The following is a 23942-nucleotide window of genomic DNA, read 5'->3' on the forward strand; positions in this document are numbered from 1 at the left end:
GAAAGACAGCACTAGAAATTCTGTTCAATATTATATTTTATTAGGTAGGCTTTATTTTTTTAATTTATTTAGTTTGCAAACGCTTTGTTTCTAAATGGTACAGGAAGGAAAACATAAGGCAAACAAAATTTAATTCATAAATAATTTGCTTGAGAATAACACAAGAAAGAGCTGTGAAGACAGCCAAGGTTTGAGGTCACTGCAATTCAGAGACAATGGGAAGAGGAATTACGAAATCCATGTGCACAGCAGGGGGGACAAAAATGGATTTATCAATTTCATTTTGCATTCTCCTGAGGTCTCCATCCAACTCAGGATGCAGAAGTTGCACTGTGTGCTAAGAAAGTAAAAATTACCCTGCCAGGTTACCTGCAAACACCTCTGCAACACAATAATTCCAGGAATTCAGGTGTGAATTAAAGCAGTTGGAGTCTATGGGAGGATTGTTTCTCTTTTGGTCGACACATGTAACTCTCAGTAACATGCAGAAAGCTTCAGGCATGTGTGGGGAAATGAAATAAAAACAGAAAGAGGAAAACACCCACAGTCTAACCTACCATGCCCACCACCATCTACAGCTGCCATCTGAAATACATCAGTTACTTTTTTTTTCCAAAATATGTTCCAGCATTGCATCTTGCAGGATGATGGTGGATTGGGGATTTCAGGTGAGGTTTGTGGCTTGCACGAGGGCTGCAGGATGATGGCTCATGAAGGTCTCGCAGCCCTGGGAGCAGCTGGGAAACCAGGTCAGAGACAGGATTGACTCCTGAGTCCTGGAGTTCCACAGGGAGGTGAGGGACATGGAGAGACCACAGCAAGAGGATGGAGTGGGATGGCACTGCAGGGAGGAGGAGGCTGCAGGGACGATTCAGTTTTTGTGGGGGGAAAGAACATTTGCTCGGAGTCCACAATAATGGGATTTCAAAAGTAATGAAAATTACTTGAACCTCCATTGTTAGACACAAAATTAAATAATTTCATGTACTGAGCAAAGGAAAATGTTCAAACTAACAAGCACGTGATGGTAAAATCTGTTTTGTGTGCTTACTAAAACACTCTCCAAATTTAGTAAAGAACCTGCAAAAATCACATATTTCTGTCCCCCGTGGGACCTCAAGCAATGTGTTTTACATAAAGGTTGAGTCCAGAAGGAAAAAAAAAAACAAAACAAATAAACCAGTAGAATCTCACAAGGGACAAAAGTTCCTCCCTGCTTCAAGCAAGAATCTACCCTTATTGAGGACAATAACAACATTTTTAGTAACATGCCTGAGTCTTTTAATCATTTCCATATAACATAATTAATCAGACTATAGTGCTGGATTTTTCAAGTACCTGAATATCCTATTAAAAACAAAGTATAGTGTAGCAAGTGTATAAAACACAAACTCCAGAGTTATTCTGGATGCTAAAATTCAGATTATTTTTACACATCTTTTAAACAACTTATTTTCAAACACCAATCATTGACAGTTTTGAAAAAGACAAATTGTTTGATTTGTGAGTGCTTCTAAGACAATGCAATTTCTTTATTCATCATTGTAGCAATATTTATATGAAGATGCTACTTATTTTATAATTATACCATTAAGAGAATCTTAATTTAATTAATCCTAGAATCTTGTTTCTAGGGTCAAGTCATATTTGATATGTGGTCTCTAATTCTGTAGCATGTAGCTAAGATTTTAATGAAAATTGTGAAAGGAATATTATTCTGTGACACAAATTTTAACTAAGCTGAACAATGGAAAAACAACGTGTGTTTTACACCATGCTTTTAGATGAAAAGACATCAGCAGCTGTGGGAGCACAATGCAATATGAAGTTTTTTCTCTCCCAGCTAAGTCCCCTTGTCCCCAGCTTGTACAGCCAAGATCTTTTTGCTTAGTCTCCCTTCCCTTCATCCTGAATCTTTCATTCCTGGTTTCACTAGTAAATACAAACCAGTAAATAAAGCCACCCAAACATTCAGTTCACTTGTCCCAAGGGTTTCAGCTGAGCACACCTCTTACCCAAGAGCCAAACCCTCCAAAACTGCAGCACAGTACGACCATATGGCAACTTCTTTAGCAAAATAGTCCCTGGCCCACTCTGTACTCCAGGCTCTTCTGCAGCATTCCTGGGACAGTCCTGCTATAATGGGCCAAAGTCATGCCTGGGAGCCTGCTAACAAACCACTCCAGTGATCACCCATGCTTGGTCCCCTTCACCCCTCCAGGTCATTCCATCACAAAAATGCAGACTTAAACTCCATCCAAATCCCAAATCAGATACCTAAGGACTACTTCCCAACTCACCCCTAGTTGTGTAATTTTTACTCTTAAGGAAAATCATCTGCCTGAGCCTGCCCTGTTACTCACACAGAAGTAAGGAGCAAGGGACACAACAGCAAAACATTATCTTTTCCATTTTTATGGAATGCTGACTATCTCTTTCTGGCTAGCAGCAACCTGTGCTGACATCTCTGGGCATCACTCGGATGATGAGGCAGGGAGCAGACTCCACAGACTGTGAGAATGTCCTCGAAGTAGCTGGGAGACATCTCAGTTCTCCTAATGGGATTTGCTTGGTTTTTTTCTCTGACATTCTTGAACCAGAAACCACTTCATGGATATCCTGATTTGATATTCATTAAGTTATTTAAAAAAAAAAAAAAAAGGGAAAAAAACAAGTTTTAATTCCCCCAGGCCCTTGTCCAGCTCTAGCTTAGGAAAACTGTGGTTTGAGGAATTATGGCTCTTCAAAGGGTACTCGGGCTTTTGGCAGGAATTTCCAGGCGCTGGCTCAGGATGCCGCTGTCAGGCAAAGCGACTCCAAGGTCTCCAAAGGTTTGCGACTCCTATGCTTGGTCTGTTTTTAATTGATTTCTGGTTTTGCTAGGGTTCTCACAGCACATTACAAGGCTTTTCAAAGTAACTTTATTTTAATTTTCAAAGCTTTCTGGTCGGCAGGAAACACAACCAACAAACACTAAGTCATTTTTCCTTGGGAAAGCAAAGTGCCAACTTTCTTTCCCATACTGAACTGTGTTAACTGTGGCACAACACTACAGGAGCGTGACTCATGTAGACAGAACACTTTTTTTGATCATCTTTCATTTGAAAGCATTATCCTTAATTCAATAAAATTCCGAGATTCAGTGAGTGAATTATAGAATGGAACTGAGAAATCTACGTTCCCACTCAAAAAAGAAAAAAAAAAAAGAAGCAAAACTGATTGACACACAAATTGCAATATTTTTCCTCTTAGAAGATCATTTCACAAGGGTCACTGCCACCAGTGCCACCAGCAGTATAGCCACTGCATCACCACAATCGTTTTTAATCTTTCTGCACAGTTCATGTTACCACCTTAACAGCACTGACAAAAGCATCTCTTCTCCTGAGTCATGTTAGTGGTTTATTCATAAATGTAGGGATATAATATTGATTTAAACATGCTATAGAATTTGAAAAGAGAAAAATCACTCAAGCAGACTCAGTGACTTGTGTGTGGCAGGTTCATTGCATCCCATGGAAAAAAGCTCCATAGAAGGGAATGAAAAAGACAAGTGTCTAAGAAAGGAGTTTCTTCTTGTTCTCCCAAGGAGCAGGGTTTGGTTTCTGAAATCAAGGGGTTTTTCAGAACCAGCAGGCACAGTCATGGCCACATTTCCCTACAGAGCTCAGTGAAGCTTCAGATCAACTCCTGATCTAAACATACCTATAAAAGGTCCTCTATCTTCATCTCCCTATCCATCTCACTCATTTTGCAAGACTTAAAGACATCCTGAACCCATGCAATGCTGCAATGAACCTTCCAGTGCCCCTTGTAAGCCCCTGACATGGTGCTGCAAACAGCACGTTGCATCATGCACAGGCCAGTGTCCTCAGAGGTGTTCAGATCCTTAATTTCCTTTGGCTTCTCCAGGATTCGGACACAGAAACCCTCCTCAGGACCTGGGCCTTGGTACCTCTCTTCTCCTGATCTAAATGAAAAGATAAAACTCCTCCATAATTAATAAAAGTGCTCAGAAGTGACCAGACAAGTAGCAGTGAGAAGGTAAATTAAGAGGGGCTGGGATACTGGGGTTTTTAAACATAGAGATGCCTTAGCACAGACACAAATTCATTTACCATGTGAAAAATCTATTCAGAGCATAATGGGAACTCCACCAATTAATATACTTCACAGATGCATCTCCCTAATAAGCAGAGTTACAGGGATCATTTTTCTTTGACACACCGTAAGGGAATGAAAAGGTTAATGTAGTGTATGTGAGTGCATTTTTAAAAATCAATTTAAGGGAATTTTCTCTGCTGTAAATTAGGCTCTGGCACCAGGGAAAGCCATCAAATTCAAATTAACAAAAGGAAAAAAGAATTTAATTTAAAACTGCATTGTGATTGTATTGCTCATTGGTGCACACACACAAAAAAAATCAGTAACATACATTTCATTTTTACCTTCTTTGATTACAAAAAGGCTATTATCAGTGAAAGATAATGTTGAATCTTAATTAAAGCAGGACTTTCCCTCCTACCAGCCTGTAAAGCTCAACATTTTCTGTAATGCAATATAGAATCATTTTGGTAGGGAATCCAATTTGTCAGCTCTCTTTACATTCACCAAACTGTGACCTCTCTACATCTGCTTGCACATGCTTCTGTAAGCTCAGAAAAAGCAGGGTTTGGCTTCTGAACTCCAGACTTCCCATTCAGCAAGACCTGGTGTTGGGCTTGCTGCAGCTGAAGGTGTGAAGCTTCGTTGGAGTCAAGACATCTGTCTAGAAAAACTGAAACAGTTTTCAGGTTTCCACTAATTTTAACTGACAGAAGAGTGAACATCAGCTGAAATCCTACTTTTTTCAAGAGATCCAAAATGGTTCTCCTAACTTCATGGCGTTGCCACAGGCTCTCCACTCTCCATCATCTGACTTGCAAACTACGGACTCCCCTCCCCCTCACAACAACTATATGTAGGGTATCTTCTTCATCTGGAGAGGACACCCAGTAGTAGAATGACATTTACACTCAAATCACAACAAGAACATGTCTTCGAGGTGACACAGCTCCACACAGTGTTTCCCAAAATTATCCCCAGTCATAGCCCTCATGCTTTTCTCAAGTGACATTTGCTGTCACCAAACTCAGGAATTGAAAGGTGGCTCTGAGGACAGCAAGATTTTATGACATGTTCTGTGTCAATGAAGTGAAGAGAGGATATGACACAACTGATCTGTGTTCATATACTGGCCGCAGTGCTGGTTGCCAAAAGATATCAGCAGCACAAGAAAGTAACAGACAAGTCATATGAGCTACTCAAGATAAATCAACTGCATTATTTTCCTTCCCCTTCACTGACATAAATACCTCTATCGTTTCCCTTGTGTTTTCAACAGCTTTTCATCTGATTCACCACTGAAAACCTTCCTCTATAAAGAGCAGATAAGGATCAATATTGACCTTAGCTCTGTACGAGAAGTCAACTCTTCAGTTTTCATCTCCTTTGAAATGGGAAACACTGTCCTTCCATACACTGAGTGGAGCTGGACCTTGGCTCCTCTGAAAAAACAGCTGACAAGTCAATAGCTGCAGCCCCTTCCCATCAGGTAGGACCAAGCAACAGTGGAGAACAGCAGCACGGTTTCATCATCTCACCTGACGCCCTCCCCATATGGTGAGGGACCATGGTTAGTGAATAATTAATAACAAATATGTGTGATCAGAAGTTCAAAAGAAACAGAGGAATTGCAGAAGTAAAAGCCAGTGGTTTGGGGGTTTTTTGTTTGTTTGTTTGTTTGTTTTCTTTTTTTTTTTCCATTTTCTTTCTCTATTCCCATGGGTTTCTTTGGGTTCAAAGGGGAATAAAAAGACCCTTAGAGACTGTGGATTCCAAGTCCCAGACTGGGTGGGCCTCTTAGTAACTTGGTCTAGTGGAATGTGGCCCTGCCCATGGCAGGGGGTTTGGAACTAGATGATCTTTAAGGTTCCTCCCAACCCAAACCATCCTATGCTTCTATAATTCTAAATCTGAAATCCATCGCCATGTGTGCTCCTGAGAGCGTGCTGCTTGCTGCTGTGATGTGTCTGCCCTGTGTCTCCCATAATCCAGGAGGGCATCTTGAGCTGTGCTGTGTTTGAAACATGGATCTGGGATAGGTGCTGGGGCGCTCAGCCTGGGCTAAGCTGCAGGCTCCTGCAGCCACATTGTCCTGGGACCCCAGAGAGCTAATTTAAACCTGTGACTTGTGACAGTGACTGCAAAGCAGACGTGCTTTCATTTACTTTTTAGTGTGAGGATGGAGGAGGAAAAAACTGTGTTTTATGACTTCTCCTTGCTAACAAGAAATATGCCAGGACTGTGCCTTAGTGCCCAACACTATTTTTTGTGGCATTGGAATAGCAAAGAAAAAGCACTGCTTTTTTGTACATAGTATTTTGCCTTTTAAAATATTGCTATCATAGCCCTATAATGTAAAATGAAGAAGTCAGATTATGTTCAGGAAAACTCATAGCAAACTAATGGGGCACTTCAAGTCTCGTATTGTTCTCTTTTTCATTTTCTTGGCAAGAATTCAAAAAAATAATCAGAATCTAGTTCATTTTCTTACATAACCCTTTGTGAAGGACTCTTAAAATTCACATCAACAGCAACTTATTCCCACTTTTCCCTTAATTTCCATTTTGTTTAATGGCTTCATCATCATTTATTTGTGATTTTGGTATTTTTTATTCCCTCCTGAGTGAAAGAAGGACCTCTCCTGGGTAATAGGACAAGGAGTTGGAATCTGCTTCTGTTGTGCTCCTGTAAAAAATACATTAACAAAAAAATTCCCTTTACATGGAAACAGCCCAGTTCTATTTCTTTTTTTTTCCCCTGAGGTCTGGTAAGACAATTCCAGTGATGCCAGGTCCAGATGCAAGCACCACGTGAGGAGGTACTCTGAGTACAAGTTACACAGCACATCCCCTTTGCAGACTGAAGACATGAAGTGAAAAATAATCAATCTTCCAAGGCCCTAACGAGCCTTTTGCTACAGGCTGTACCATGCCATCAGCTTCTAGAACAACAAAAATGCCTGACACAGAGAGAAAAGACAGCTAGAGGCTTGTACCAAATGTCTTTGTGAAATTACAGGACGTACTTAACCTTTGTCCTACAACTTTTCATGGGAAATGAGAGCATTTGCCATCCAGGCAGGAAGTCATTATCCCCTATGGGAATGAAAAATGTCTTGATACAATACTGATCCTTTGACAACAAGAATTCTGAAGTCAGACATTCTCAAAAGATGAGCTTGTGAAACTTCTGTGTTTGGGTTCATGCTCAGCATGGACTTCCCAAGAGCCTTCTATATTCTATACCGTCCACACTTTACATATCTTTTAATTACAATACAACTACTTTTTCACTTATATGAAGTACTATATTAAGAATGCAAATTCCTAAACCAGAAAATGCACCTGTTGCAGAAAAACAGTATGTGGAAATACCAAATGAGAGAAATGGTTGAAAAAATTTAATTTGTACAGGCTTTTTCATGCTTGTACTAATTCAATTTTCTGATTTTGAACTAATCTCTCTCTCCATCAGTTGGTCACTCCATGGTAGGAGTAACCATGCATGGTGGGAGCCCATGGTGTGGTTCCAGTTTTGGATCCAGCAATCCTCACTCAGCAGGGTGCTGATACCCAAATCTGCATACTCCTGCTTCCTCACTGGTTTGTAGCTTTTGCTGCCACTGTTCTGTCAATAGTTTTCTTTTTCATAGTGTGAAGAGATGGAACACCCTCATGCTAGGAACAGAGATTTGGGGAAATATGGAGGGTTTACTAGGTCATCTATACAAGATAATTGGGCAATTGCATCAAAAGCAGGGTTAGGTTATTAAAAGCCATTTAGGTGCCTCAGTTTCCTTGCAGACAAGGCTCCCAAACATCTATAAAAATTGATGCTCCAGTTCCTAAGCACCTCTCCATATGAACATCCTTTAAAAGCCATAGTCCTTTGGGTTCCCTGCTCACATACAGTGAAAAAGAAATAGTCTCCCACGATAGATTTTGGGCAGGGGAGCAGCCTTGAAGATGAGTCTAACACATAAGAGGTTTGCTGGGTAGGGCATAGAGAAAGGGTGCAGCTCCCCTTCTTTCTGTTCAGCAGGATAGGCCAGAGTTCACCCATGACACACCAACCTGCCTGCTCAGCTCTCACTTCCAGCAATGCCTCCTCTGAAGCCGTGCCAGATAATGAAACACATGCTCCTGTGCTGCAGCTGGTCTTGCATCCGTGCCCAGGGGCAGCACATCTGCTTTATGAGCAGCAAGGGGGGAGGCAAGGACACAATTTCAAGTGAGAGGAGCAGGAGGTAACAGCTAATCAACTGTTTCCGTCACCTTCTCAGGACAGGAGCATTTGAACTTGTCTGGAAGAGCAGCGTTGGGTGTGCTGTCTGTTACCTGCTGCTCTGCACAGGTAGATGTAATGTCTGTATATTTTATTAGCTCCTGTTATGCTGCATGAATGGAAGACACATACAGTTCCAGCTTACCACTTTCACCATCAATTATTAAAACATTTGTTGCAGAGGGAAGAAAAATCCTGTTTCCCTCTGCAGCTTCTGGGATCATTGTAGCAGTCACAGCATACTGCCTGAGCATCTTTCATGGAGTCTGATTTGGCAAAGACCACTGTCATGGGTGGACACAGAATCAAGCAAGAGGTGGGGATGCTTGGCCTGCCTGATAATGGGGACGCACTTGGAATCAGCCTCTGGAAAAACGCTTCCCATATCCATTAAGGATGACATTTACCTTAGTCCAGATGGTACTCATCACCCTCTGTGCACCATTTAAGTCCTGAGCTGAGAGGGATGGTGTGTGGCCTGTGGGGATGATGTGTGCAGTTCCAAACTGCAAGTGTCAGCCATATGTGCATTTTTATTATTTTTTTTTTATCTTAAGGGAAATGTGGGCAATTAAGCAAAGGAATAGAAAATAAGTAACTTCAAAAAAAAAAGTAAAACATGACCCTATTATAGCTATGTTTTGCTTGTCTGTCAATCTTTTAAGTAACTGTACAGTGTGCCTCAGAGCATTGTAGACTTCTTCATCTAAATACAAATTTAACTCTGTATATTATGGGCAGCTCCTAAAATCAGGAACTGTATATAATACTTTACTAAATCCTTTTGATACCAAATAGGTATCATGCTGCTGTCCTTAATGTATTATCCTGCACGATGGCTTTTCTGCCTCCTTTCTTATAGGATGCTCTCCTACATCTACAAGAAAAATACTACCAGGTAAGTGCAGTGGTTTCCTTTGACCCCAAATGCCCATAGGCTCAGCTGTAGATGAACTCAGGAAGAACATTTAATGGAATACTTTTTTCTAGTTGGAAAACCATTTAAAGTTGTTCTGAAGTCCCATGTACTTCAGTGGGATGCAGATATGAGTGCCTAGGCACTTCATAGACATTTTGGTATATGACTTACCAACATAAACACTTGTTCTGCAGAGAAATACCCAAGATACAATGGAGGTGTCTACAACAGGGATAGCCCTCTCTTTGTGGGAGGATTCCCACCCTTTGCACAAACTCCTGCATCACCTCCAAGCAGCACCCAGCCCTCTGTGCATACTGTGGGGAGCTGAGCCCCAGCTCATGGGTTTCTGTTCTCAAAGTGGATCTGGCCCTTAATCAGGAAAAGAAATGAAATATTATGGTGTTTCACATGCTAATGACTCGTGAATATAAACTATATTTGACACAGTATATTAAAGAGCTTATAAAACTTCATCAACGTGGCAGAATATGCCCTGTGTTTTCCTGCTTTTTAATAAATCAGATAAAAAAAATGCCACAATATAACCATTAGATGAGAAGATTATCAGGAGTGTAAAAATGAGAAAAACAGGCTGCTACCACACACCTTGGAAGAAAAAACACAACAAGGTGTTTACAAGGTTGGGATAGAAAACAGAAACTCTAATTAAATTTTGATATGATTGATGCTGTAGATTTAACCACTCCATTACTGAAGGCAAATGATATTTCCTTTCCTTGCTTTAGGCTGCATCTCAAGGGGGTGTATAAATAGTTAAACAGCTATATCAGAATTCATCAGTTTTTAGAGAAAAATTAAACCTCAACATTGGTATCTGTGATATAATGACTTAGAAGTCAGTGCATAATTAATCTTGGTATTAACTGATACCCTTGTGGTATATGATTTATTATGGGTTATTAATCTAACTTCTTCTATGGGTATTACTTCATGCACACACAATCTAATAACTTTTAATGCAGTAGCAGGTGCTACCTCATAAAAAAAGACATTAACATATTTGGAAAAAATACTATTATATCAATTGATCATACTCCATTTTCACCTCTCTACTGGACTTAGTGATGGAAAACTAAACCTGAAATATAGATCTTATTTCATCTTCAACCTTACCGTCCTTTTCATACTGTATTTTTCTTATTTCAAAACCATAACTATAGTTTCATATACCTATATCCTTCTTAAATGTATCTGTATTCAGGGAGCATAACATATAACATCCTCTATTCTTGTCTCTGTTTATATCGGGAGTTCTCCATGAGGATTAAGTATTTCAAGAGGCAGCTGAGTCAGTTTAACTAAAAAGGCTCTTTTGGATGATTCTGTGATATGCTGTAGGATACAACCATTAGTTTTATTTAGGTTTGTATCTCTAAATTGTCTTTCTCCCTGCATGCATGCAAGATACTATGAAACAGATGGTTCCTTATTCATCAAAGCAGCTATCAGAGATACAGTCCCTGAGATAGCTAGAGAGGCCCCTACTTGTCTTTGAGGAATGTTTCCAGATAGAACTAAAGCCCAGAAAAAATCAAATAATTTGAAAAAAGCTCGAAAACAAATGCAAAAAAAAGCGTTTCTGCAGCAGCTGACAAAGATATGGGGGAATCAAATGTAATAACCATAACTGACCACAACTGAAACATAACTGTTCAAAAAGGACATTTCCTGTACTAACATCACTTTTTTACTCCTTTCTCAGATATTATTGCTTCTCAGACCATTTATAGACTTCTCTAAATTCAGCCAGCCTCCCAGTGAGGTAAAGGGATGATTCAATAAATTAATAATTACCAGAATTTGCTGAGGCTTCTAAAGAAGATGGTGATGTTTGGGCTGGCATTGCATGGGGAGGATGAGATGCAGGCAGTATGCCCATATACACAGGCATTAGACACACCCATATACTCACCACAAATAAAAGAGAATCTACCACTAGTGACCATCACTCTGTTTAATAACCTCATTTTCAAATTCTCTTCAGTCTTGGTAGTCTATGCTGAAAGTTTTCATCAAAACTATGACCCCCCTGTGTTACAAATGGTCATAACATTACTTGTAAAGAGCTTAATTAAAAGAGGCAGTTTTGAATCTAAAGGCTCTGTCACTGCTGTCAACCTGAAATGTTTTATCATCATTAGGATACCTCTGAGACAGCCAGCAGATGAAAACCATGGCATTCCCTGAAATATTTAAGGTGCTCCTACCAACCCTGTCCATAAGAAAATGCTTTTGCAGCCTCCCTCTACATATTGACACAATGTCAAAGAGTTAAATTGTTAATATGAACCAAATTCATGTGAATGAATTACAATCTATTTCAAGAAGCTCTGTCTTCTGCTACCTAATCTTGTCTCAAGGCAATGCCCTGCAGCAGATTCACAGCTAAAACTTCAGTATTCTGGCCACAGTAAAAAGCAGCTATGCTCACCATATGTTTACTGGTTAAAATAAGATCCTTGCATAGATGTGATGGATATCTCCTTCGAAGCAGGCAATGAGCCACCACGGGGATGCAGGAGTTGGTAGCAGCCAGTACAGCACCAAGGTCCAAGCAGGTGGCAGCACCTGCCAAAGCGACGATGCTCATTGCTCCCCTCCTTAGCTGCGTGTGTTCACACGCAAAAACTAGGCTCTGTGTCCCAAAGTAACTCTTTCAGATGAAAAGCCACTAGCTTTCCAAATTGCTGTAAAGTCCTAAGCCAGCTCCATGCTAAGGTAACAGCTGTTTGCACATGATGCCCTTAGAAAGGGGCTTGCTGTGCTGTCACTGCGAATAACGGGAAATTGCTTTAGTTCGGTCTTCCGTAATCATTCCCAGCAATGCTCCAGAGTTTAAAGATCTAATCCTGTTTGTAAAATTCAATTAGACTTTGCAAAAAAAAAAATAAAAAAATTAGTCATAAAATTTTGGATAAACAGATCTTAGCTAAGAACAAAGCTGCACCGCTGCTCCAGTGAATTTCAGGATTAAAGAAAATCAATATAGTGTCATATTCCTGTAAAATATTATCTGCAGTATAGTTTGTTTTCTCATTTGGGCATGAAGTTAAAACTGAAGTCCAGTTTTCACTGATTGCTTATATGATATAAACTTTAAATAAAATAGTAAAAGGAAAATCACCTTCCATACATGCATGTTTCTTTTTAGAATAGGTGGCCAAGTAATGCCCTGACTTTTGGAGAGATGCGAGAGGCAGAAGCCCTGGGTCTGAGCACACACCCTAAGGGGAGGCAGCACAGCAGCACCTGCCATTTATTAATCTAACATAGCAGAAAATTTGCATTTGCAATCAAATAAAAATTAGTCAAGCTATATTTTCACATGCTATCTTTCCTTTCCCTGTTGTTTTTTTTTTTTTTTTTTTCTGCTTTCAGGGATAGCTCAACGGAGGGGCAGAGAAGAAGTTTTGGGGGAAGGACAGAGAGCTAGAGATTGCAGATGTTCCTCTGACTGATGGTATCTTACAAACCCCAAGTGCAGAACTGCACAACTGGGTTTTGCTTTCTCTTCTAAAGCAGGCTCTTGTAAGCCTTTACATTAATAAATGTTAATTTTATCCCACTGTGTCTACAAGGTGATTTTCAAATTCCTGTTGATTTACTAAAGAACTTAGGTGTTCAGCACTTGTAAAAACATGGCTGTTTCGATAGACACCTTCAGACAGATTTAGGTATTTAACCTGAAGAGTCAACATTTGCAGTTCTCCAGCAGGATTAGTTGGGCTTTCAGGGCAAATTTCTACATCATCAACTGGATATTGTTCCAACCTGGATCCTTGCCTGGCCCTTCTCCAGGTGACTGTATGAAGAAACTAAGTGTAGCTTGGGCCAAGCAGGGGGACTCAGTTGTTCTTACCATAGCAACTCCTTGGTGTGGCTTTGATTTGTGCCACAAGCAAAAAAAATCCCCAAAACCTAAAACAAAATAAAAAAAAAAAAATCCCAAAGGAAAGTTTTGAGTTCAGCCCAAGAGCATCAAGTGTCCAACTGAAGCTGCAGCCCAACAGAGCTGAACAGGGTGAAGGTGTCAGAGTGTGTCCTGCTGCCACTGAATGGGCCATTACAGTGTTTAGTTTATTGATCAGATGTCAGGTTTCTGCAAACTCAGGAACAAATCCTTAATGATCCAGGGAGAAAGGAAGAAGCTCTTTTACATTTACATTAGATTGAATGCTCGCTGTTTCTGGGATGCATGCTTTTCCAGAATCAATGTGGACTTTATTCCCAGAATAATCTGATAAATTCCTAAAGAACTGATAAGAAAATCTCAGGGAAAAGAAGGTAAAACAGCCTTTTTCTTCTCAAATATTTAAGAGCTGGAACCTGTAAAGAATTGTTGAAGATCTGCCAACATTTCCAATGATTTTCAAAGTCATTCCATTTTTAGTTGTTCCAGAACTGCTGATATCAGCAAGCATGCCCTTCTAAATAATTTATTGGCATTTCTACATAAATTAGATACTTAAAGGTGAAGATGCCATGAACCTTATGAAGGCTGAGTGCTCACTACATGGACTATAATTCATCAACCCAACAGACAGATTTCCAAACTGGCTTAAACCCCAGCAGGCTCACGGCTTGGAAATAGTTCAAGGACTCCAGAGATTGCAATACGTTCTTGAAATGTCACTTGCAGTAAAAGCACATTCTACACAAAAATAAATCACCATAAAATAAAGTAGAAACCTCAGAGAGCTATAAATTGATCATTTAAATCACATGTTAGTTACTGCTCACAAAAATAAGCAATGCAAAAAACCACATTTACTTCAGCTAAGGATAATGTATTAAAAAAGACAGGACAGTTTACAAGGCAGAGCCATCAGCTAAAACATGTATCTATGTAAAGAAATTCTTCAGTAATACACTTTAATCCTGTCTATTTCCAAAGTCACCATGGACTTTTTTTTTTGCCAAAAAACCTATATGATAACAGATGACTAGTTTGCAGGATTTGGCTACTGGAAAATGTTATGTTGGTATTTTACTCTGTAACTGCTCTACTTATAAAGCCTCTGGTCAGCTCAGAAGAAAGAAATCTGAAGAAGAGGACGAATGATATTTCATGAAGAATGTTGAGGATGAGAAACTGGTGAATTAAAAAACACTTCCCTAGTACGGAACAGATCAAAATCTTAAATCTCCAAAATTTGTTTTTAAATGAAGAAGAAAAAAAAAATCAAAGAAGATCCCATCCTGGCTAGAGAATCACTGCAGCCAAGGATGTGTGGGTACTGTTAGGATGGATCCATCTTTTAAATTGATCCCTGAAATACATTGCTGTGAGGGGGTGATAAATGCCAGTGATGAATTAAATGCTAAAGGGGATGGAAAGGTGATAAAAACAGCATTTTCATCAGAAACCACGAGGAGTGGCAAAGTCACTACTTGAGAAAGAAGACAACAAGATAGAACAAGACTAAAAATGGAAATAAGCAGGACAATCAGTGCTTGTACCTCTTGTGATTAATTTCCAAAGAGTAAAAAAAAAATATCATCAGTAGATCAAAAGAGTTATGGAATCAATAGTGACGGCCTAAAAGTCATGGAAAGACTGAGCTACAGCAGGTGAAGAGTGGAGGAAGCTGCTGACAGCAGAGATAACAAGTGAGTGTCAGTGAAGGTCATTCCACCTCCCTGATCTCTGGGTGACTGACCCCAGCCCACCAAGAGAAGAGACAGCAGTGCTCAGCCCTCCCTGTATGAACACAGGGGCAGGGGCAAGAACTCCTGCTTGAATACAAATCCTGGCTACATTTATTAAATGGGCTGATGCTCTCATCATTGGGAATTCACAGTAACGGACACAAAGGAAAATGCCAGCATAGTGAACTTTTCAGGTATCAGCCAAATAGTTCTTTGCAAGTGTTTTTTTGATCTAGTTCATAGCACAACTCAGATTATGTGGGAGTCCAAACAAAATGAATAAACTAAATGGATGATGATCAATGAAAATTTCGAGCATAAAAAGAATTTGTGAATTCTGGGATTTTTTTTAATTTGTTCTTGAAAATGGGTGGATCATAAATGTTTCATTGCCTGTTCTTACTCAGTTACTACCCAAAAAAAAAAAGATTAGACACTTGTGTCCTTGCTGCAAACTCTGAGCTTTGCCTTGCTCCCCAGCTCTGTGTTCTTTTCAGTATTTGGTTTTTACTCTAACAAGTCAGTTCTCCTGGCACTATCCAGATTATAATTTTGAGGCTGAACAGAAAATAAGGCATGGCATCATCTTCCTTGTGAGAAGAGATGCAGCAAATTAGTTAATCAGAATTCAGTCACTATAACGATTTAAACCATACCTGACTACCTACCTCACTACTTGCCATTCCTAACATTACTACCTGTTTAAGATGAGACACCCAGAGGAAACTGGGTCCTGCTCTCACATTTACACAACACCACTACTTTTTCTTAACGACGAACACGCCCTGTTTAATAAAACCCTGGCATCAACTTTATTACATCCTGCACTGCTAATGATTTGGTAGTCACCTAATGCATTAATCTTGATTCATGGTTCACTTGAAATATTTATATAGTACAAAGCACTTAAGCGAAGGTCAGCTGCATGCAAAGCTCCAAAGAACAAATTGCAAGGTTTTGTGTTGCCTCTGGCTCCTCCTGAGAGGAGCATGCCTTCACCCACCCTGGGCTAGCCCTGGTTGTGCCCCCACACATCTCACCCTGGGTCTCCCATACAGACTGGTCTGTTCCTCTTCCCTGGTTACTTTCCCAAACCGAGTGCCAAAATTCCATACTCTGCATCCACTCCACATTAAAAATGACTGAGGCCCTTATGTCAGGTAACTAAAATTCCCTAAAAGAAACACCATCATTTGAGGACACCCAAGAACCAACCTCAGAAGGATGAAGCAGAAGCCCCTGTTACTAGAATATTAACAAATATGTTGATATAGACAAGTTGAGAATTGCTGAATATAAAGCACATCAAAAGATACGTGGAAACAGTTGAAAAGCACAGAATGGTCCCTACAATATCAGTAGGGACCAGTGACCCTGGCAGGCAGGTAGGACCTGAGTTTAGGAGATGGTCCAGAAGCTGTGGGCAGCAAAATGAGCCATATGGCAACAAGCATAAGATTTTATTACTGAAGAAAGAACTTTATTTTCACTGCTTTTTACACTCATAAAGGAACAAATGCTTTCAGATGGTTTCATCATGATGCCTCTGACATTAAAAGTACGTGCCGGCCCAGGGAAATTCAAGCTATAGGACATAATGCAGACACTATGGGATCCAGAATAAAGGCAGAGAGATGAATCTCTGAAATAACTAGATAGGCCTTTAGAATCATAGAATCATTAAGGATGGAAAAGACCTTTAAGATCATCAAGTCCAACCTTCGACCAAATACCACCATGCCCACTAAACCATATCATGAAATGTCACGTCTACTCATTTTTTGAACACTTTCAGAGATGCTGAATGTACTTTCTCTAAGCATAAAAGCAGTACACTGAATCCCAAACATAACTGCTTCTGCCAGCCTGTTCCCAAGCCATAGGAGACAGGGTAGACAATACAATTCCACAGGCTTCTAAGCCTGTAACGAGCTTTTAGTCTCTTTTCCAGTCTATACCTCAAAGCACATAGGAAATGTCAGTACTGCAGCACTCACTTTATGTGCTAATTCTGCATGTGGTTTGTGGTTTTCTACTGGAGTATTTTAACATAGGTTGTTGTCTACAAGATGTTTTTGAGGCTCAGAGTTATCTATGAAAGCTGGGGTTGGTGAGGAAGAGCCTGACAAAACCCTCTTCTCCCCTATACTTTGTTCTCTTTGCACTGTTTTTTGCTCCCTGTCTAGTGACATGAATCATGGAACAGAAGGAACAGTTTAATCAATAAAGTGTTTAATTGCTAAAAATTATTTCACAACCACAAACTTACAGCCAAGAGACCACATTATCTGTCACTGAAGATGCATTATGAGGGAGAAACAAAGAGGTTTAAGTGTCATTAGCAAAACAATAATAAAATAACCAATAAAAATTGAAAATATGACTTAGTGAGAGGATATAAACATAAAACAGTGAAGTTCCCAAGATGGAATCATATTGCATTACAGATAATTCCATCTAATGTGGTTTAAGATGGCAAGCTGCATTTGTATTTAAGGTGTGCAGACATATTTATTATGAGCAGCCACTTTACTGCTTCATGAATTCAAGGAAAAATGCAGCTTCCATCAAATTGAATTGCATTAAGTGGTCACTGCACCTTGAGAAGAACAGATTCTGTTGCTCTCAAGTGGAAACAAATCTGAGAACAGGAATTTCTAACTATTAGACATTGTGTCATGTAGCAATGACTGAATCAGTGTTTCAGTTCTGATCCTTTATATGCAACACTTCCCTGAATACTTACTCACTTTGCTAGGAAGTGATATGTAAAGAGCCCAGTAAAATCATCTGCCTCAGCACTTCTGTTGTAATTAAATGCAGTCACATGTTGGCACAAGTAATGACCACCATCTGCTCAAATCCATGGCTAGTCTGTCCTTCACCACAAATCATGAATTTCCACTTGTCCAGCAAAATACTCATTACCAGCTGATTCTCCAAAGCACCATATGAATAATCTGAATATGCAACATGTCTATTACAGATGAGTGCTAATATATTTCGCCTCTAAAAATGCTCATCCAGTTCTGGATGCTTCAACATTGATAACATTAAACGCTTAAAAGAAAATATACTAAATGACCTGGGTTGCAAAGTCAGGTCTCAAGAATTAGAAAAAGTCAAGATTTATGTTGTCTCTTCAAGCTGTAAGCACTGGCATACAAGATCATATCCTGGGGTTATTTCACACTCTAGGTGTTCCCAATGCTAATATTTCCCTGATTATTTTTATTTCATTAGTGTATCTCACCTTTTTGCTACTCACCACTCAAATCTCATTACATTAAAAGATTATTAACTCCCTTTAAAGTTTTCTGTTAGCATTTCTACACCCTCAAATGATGTCTGAGTACTTTGTGAAGTCTACGCCCTCCCACTGTTCACATGGTGGATTTGCACATGTTCTGCAGCAGACAGCCTCCAGGACAAAGTTCAGGGCTTCAGCAGTGCTTTCAAGCTCTCATTCCTGTCTGGAAGGACTGGGAATGGCTCTGTCATCAGCCTGCTAATAAATAACTGGACATCACCTCTTCTAAGATTTGCAGTCATTAAGGTTACACTGTAGATGTCAATGTTGACAGGCCACGTATCAGCTGTGGATGTAGGTGTGAACAGTACACTTGTCAGCCTGCTTTTCACCAAGGAGAACAGGCATCAGTCTAAACCCATCAGGTTTTACTCACTTACAGAATTTTTCTTCCCAACAATTTTTTGAAAGAAGTGAGAATTATTATCCTCTTTTTACAAATGTAGAATCATGGTCTGGATGGATGAATGTCCAAATTTACTTCTAATTAGAGATGACTAATGCAACATTCACTATGTCAGTCTCAACTTCTGCAACCAGTCTTGAAGACATCTTATTTCACTACACAAGCTCTGCTTAATCTCTGAAGTCATCAAGCCTGGAAAATGAATAGGATAGAGGGTCCAGTGAAAAAACCACCTAGGGGTGAACATTAAAGACTGTGCAAGGATACCTGTGTATATGAGACACGTCATATCTGCATGCAGCCTGATTCTGCTGATCAATTTGCAGGCAACTTCTAAGTGAACACTGCTAATGAATGGGAGTGTCTCTCATGCTCCTGATTCTTCTCTTTTTTTGCTTTTATAGACCTTTGATGAATAGAGAAAGATTTCCTGGTAGTTCTCTAAGAGCAATGGTCACACATTGCTGTATGGGGAATTCTGATAAGACATTAAAAAAAAAAAAATCATAATAGGAGTAGTAAAGCATTGGAACAAGGGCTGGAGAGGCTGTGTCATCTCTACACATGAAGAATTTGACAGCTGGACTGCATGAGGCCCAGAGTGACCTGATATAACTGCAGTCCAGCCCTGCTTGGAGTGGGTTTGGGCTGCCTTACTGCAGCAGTACCTCCCACCTAAGAGTTTTTCTGTGATTGTCCTTCTGTGATGTTTCCACACAGCTTATTCTGCATAGTGGGGTGCATCCCACTGCACTATGGACATGTTCATTGCTCAAATGAGAAGGAAATAAATGGAGCACATTCCTGACCCACTTCATTTTGAGGATACCATTTGTACAATCATACTCATATATGATCAGTTATTTATGCATGAACCCTTCTAAGTCTCCCCATGACTGAACAAGCATCACACAAATATATAGTCCCAGTGAGGTGCCACAGTGTGGCTGAGGCAATTAGATCATCATTACTGGAAATAGTAGTGAGCTATATACTGTCTGACATAAGTAAATTCAAGGGAATGAAATACCTCGTTCCAAATTATAGTATCATCCATCTAGACTTTCTGATAATCCTGAAAGACAGATGGTCTAGCAAATGGCTATAATCATCATATGGGTACAGTTTAACTCCATAAGACATGTTAAACCAGCAATATTTGCAGAAATATCAACCTGCAGAGGTGAACGGGGTCTTCTGACCGGGTGGGTTCAGTGAAACACAATGGTAAAATTTCAGAGGAGATTTCCTTCAGATATTCTTCACTTTCAAAAACTAATTTCACAAAGAACTTAAAGATGACCAAAATTAACTGATATATCATTAGCAATAATGAATATGTCAAGCTCCGACTTCATGATCCTTGCTTGGAAACAACTCTTCTCTGAGACAGGTGAAAGATCTTCCAAGGTAGGAAAAACACGAGACCACACGTGCCTCAGCAAACAATGATGAAAAACTACGCCTTGTTTAATAAAAAAGGCCAGAGCCCATTCTCTGTTTCTGAGGCCAAATGCCACAGCAGCTTCTCAAAACACGATGGTCATTTTTGGAAAGGTCATAGGCCCCCTTCTTCCCCAAACTGTGCCTCTGGTGTTCCTGGGAGTGTACTGACTGCCATGGGACAAAGCACTGAGGAGTAGCAACTCCTACAACAAATAATCCCAGTTAGTTCTCAAAACAGGAACCTCTGTACCATAGTCATTTTAAAGAAGAGGAGTTTCTGGAAGCACATACTGTCTTAAAAAAAAAAAAAAAAGAAAACTAAGAAGTTAATCCTGACATGATTTATCACCCCTTTCATCTCATGCAATACTTCAGTTGTTCCCCGTGTCATGGCCTGATCCTGTAGTCCTTTCTCCTCTAAGTCACCCTGTTTTTAGAAAAGTGAGAAAAGTCTGCAGGATTAGGTCCTGAACTCCAACCAATATTCTCCTCAAAGGAAAATGACGCATTCTGCCCGCTCAGAATTGCCATGAGAGTAGGTGGCACAGGGAAATGTTATATTTATTTGGTAAATAAGGTTAGGTTATACTGCTTCACTTTTTTCGTTTGAAGAGAGCAGAGAATTTCCTTCTCCCAGGTTTATTGGATTCAGTAAGTCACCCATGAATAGAGCATGGGGGGATGGGATGCAGAGTATCTGTGGAAAGATCCATGCAACACACAGAGATGGGATTAGTCGACTCATTCCCTAGATGTAATTGCAGTTTCACAGAAATTCTGCTAAAAACACATTTATTTGGCAGTAAATAAGATGACTAATTGCAAAGGATATCTGCACATAAATTCCAGAGTGAAATTTCTGGCACATTTCTAATTGTCATATAAAAGAAAATGACACACTCTCTACTCATTTTTCCTAATTAAATGCAAAATATGAAGTTATTGGTGGAAATGAAGGCTATTTCTGTTTAACCATGAAATGTAGCATATGGTTCCCTGATTATTGGTACACTGTGCAGCAGAAGTCCTGGGCAGATGATTTCAGGGGATGATCTGACCATGCCTGCTGCTGAGATCCACAGAGATACTCTCAATTCAGACTTGAAAATTGTTCTGTATAGAGTTCTGTGAAGGATATGTGGCCCTAAATAAATGACTACTGTATTAGGGCTGTTTGTTTGGGTTTTTTTCTCTGAAGTTCTCTAAATAAAGTGTCATATAAAATTCAAACACAAACTTTGCATGATAATCAAGGCATTAGAACAATTGTTGCTTGCTTGTGACTTGTTTATAAGAAAAGGCTCTTACAAGCACCCAGTACCCAAAGTAACATGAGATATAGTTGGTAGAAGAAGATGAACTCAGATCTTATCTATCCTAAGCCAATGACAATATTGACTCTTCATACAGGATTTCTAATACTGGAAAGAAGATTCAGAGAAATTATGTGAAAATCATTTGCTGACAGCTTTGAATAATGAAGCAAAAAAATTCCTTTAGAATAGCACACAATGTAAGATATGCCAGTAAATGTAACATTAAACAAAGCTGGCCCTTCAACAGCAGTACAGTGCAAGTCTAGGACAGACCAGACATGTTTCAGTAGTGCAGTGGGAATTCAATGTTGCTGCCTTTATCTGTACACACAAGAAGAGCTCTGTCATTCTGTCCACATAATGGGATGCAAAACATGCCAGTTTATTAATTGCTTAACATCTACCAAACAGCACAGTATTTCCCAAATGGGAAAACACATGCTAAGAGGGGAAAAAAAAACCAAACCCCACAACCAAACTATAATTTAAAGTGTGACAATTATCAGCACTGGACATAAAAGGGATTCAGTAGGAATGAAGTTGGTTGAACACCATCACTTGCCCTGACTGTGAGCCCTTCTTTATGCATGAGGATTTTGAAGTCTAATGAGTATGCACAGAGCATTCGCACTGATTCACCACCACAGAGAAGAGATTCGGCTGGGATTTCATCCAGAAAACAGCTAAGAAAATAACAAAACACAGGTATGGAAAAATCTCTGCTATGCTCCAGGATTCTACCTTCCCTCCATAACAGAGCTACCTCATATGACTGCAGCTATTCTCCCTGCTTTGCTGCACATAAACCCTCTCTAAAGCACATTTTTCCCCTTAGGAAATTCTCCCATACACAAGGAAAATATGCTGCAAGCCAGGGCTCTCACTTGCAAATCTCATACATTGAACTCATCTGCTCTGCACAGGAAACTCAAATGTCAATATCACGGTAAAAAAAAAAAAACAAAACAGAGAAGCATCATTCTCCTTTTGTTGTTGTTGTTGTTTTTTATTTGTTTGTTTGCTTTTTTTTTTTTAATTGAGTTCTGCCAACCCTTCAGTAATCAAAGATCATCAGTCAGACTCATACATACACCAAATTATGAAAAGCCATGGATATTTTCAAGCAGGAAACCTAAAATGTAACATTAGCATTCTGGATTTGATCTTTCCAACACATTCATTTCAAGGTCTTTTTTTTTTCACTTGTTTGACTGCTCCAAGTTGAGGTTTGCATGTGGCCACTTGCCTCCTGGAGCAGGGCCACAAAAAGAAATGCCAAGTATTGTGAGAACTGTGATAAAAACTGCATCTTATAACCCAGATAAGCCTCCTCCTCCACTCATGCTTTGCCAGAGGGAGACAGGTGAGCCCCAGGTCTGCCACTCTCCAATTCTCATGTGAAACTTGTGGACATGCTGGTGGTTACAGACCACTCCTGACAGTGGGAGAGAAGGCTGCAGCATTTGTAGAAGCAGTGTGTGGTCAGGATTTTAATGATGGGTCAGGAACACAAGCAACAGGGAACTCATGAGGAACAGGCCACGCACGGATTGGTGAGAACTCAAACTTTTACTGTCCTCCCACCTTCATGAACACATCTCAGCACCAGGCCATTGACTAATCAGTGCCAAACACAAAATTTCGGATCATGAGATCCAGGTACTGATCATGGTTATAGTGACAGTCCTGAGATGCTGGCTACCCCTGGAAATTGTAAAGTCAAAACCAGTCTCTTCAGCTCAGAGATATTAATCTTCTTTCATTTTCTGTCACTTAAGGAGTGTCAGCACTGATAGGACTCAGGACACAAACCTCTCATGTTATTTAAATATATCAGTTTCGGGGAAAACATCAGCAAGATACAGCAACAATATGAGCAGCTCTATCAGCCAGAAACATTTTATGTCTAAACCTCAAATTCTCTAGAGAAATCTTCAGACTCAAAAAGCAGTAAACCACTGTATAATTCATCTTCATAATCTTGATGTGTGGTTCTTATCACTGACATACTACTACACTCCTGGCTTTTACTGTAGTCTGACTCCTGTTATAGGTGTCCATTTGGCCTTATTGAGGTATAATGCAATAAAACCACCTTTTCCTGTTTATTTCTTTTGGAGTCAGTGAGGGACTCAGTGGCATTTTCCTGATGGGACGTTAAAAGCTAGACCTTACATTTGTTTCAGCAGTGTAAATCTACTGCAATACCACTGATTTCAGTGACAAAATATGTGGTTACATCTAGAGAAAACTGTATTTATTTGGTGGTACAAGCCCTTCATATATAGCTGGAAACCAGGAAAGAATTTTGAGAAAACAAAGCTGTGCATTTGTCTTTTTTTTTTACTCTTCTGCAAATACCTGCTAGTGCCTGAGACAAGGCACTACACTAGATGGATCTTCTCTCTGCCTTCCTAAGGTCATTCCTATGTTCTTTTTAAGAGCAAAACCTTCAGAAGTGCACCTAAGCCTACTCATCTATCC

General features: G+C 39.7%; 1 protein-coding gene across 5 annotated transcripts in view; it reads right to left on the reverse strand.

The window, feature by feature from the left end:
- DPP6 (dipeptidyl peptidase like 6) overlaps positions 1 to 23942 on the reverse strand; it is a 542987-nt gene that overhangs the window by 176156 nt on the left and 342889 nt on the right. The window lies entirely within an intron of this gene.

Source organism: Corapipo altera, unplaced genomic scaffold (assembly GCF_003945725.1).
Source record: "Corapipo altera isolate COAL_440 unplaced genomic scaffold, ASM394572v1 47, whole genome shotgun sequence".
In the NCBI taxonomy this organism is placed as follows: Eukaryota; Metazoa; Chordata; class Aves; order Passeriformes; family Pipridae; genus Corapipo; species Corapipo altera.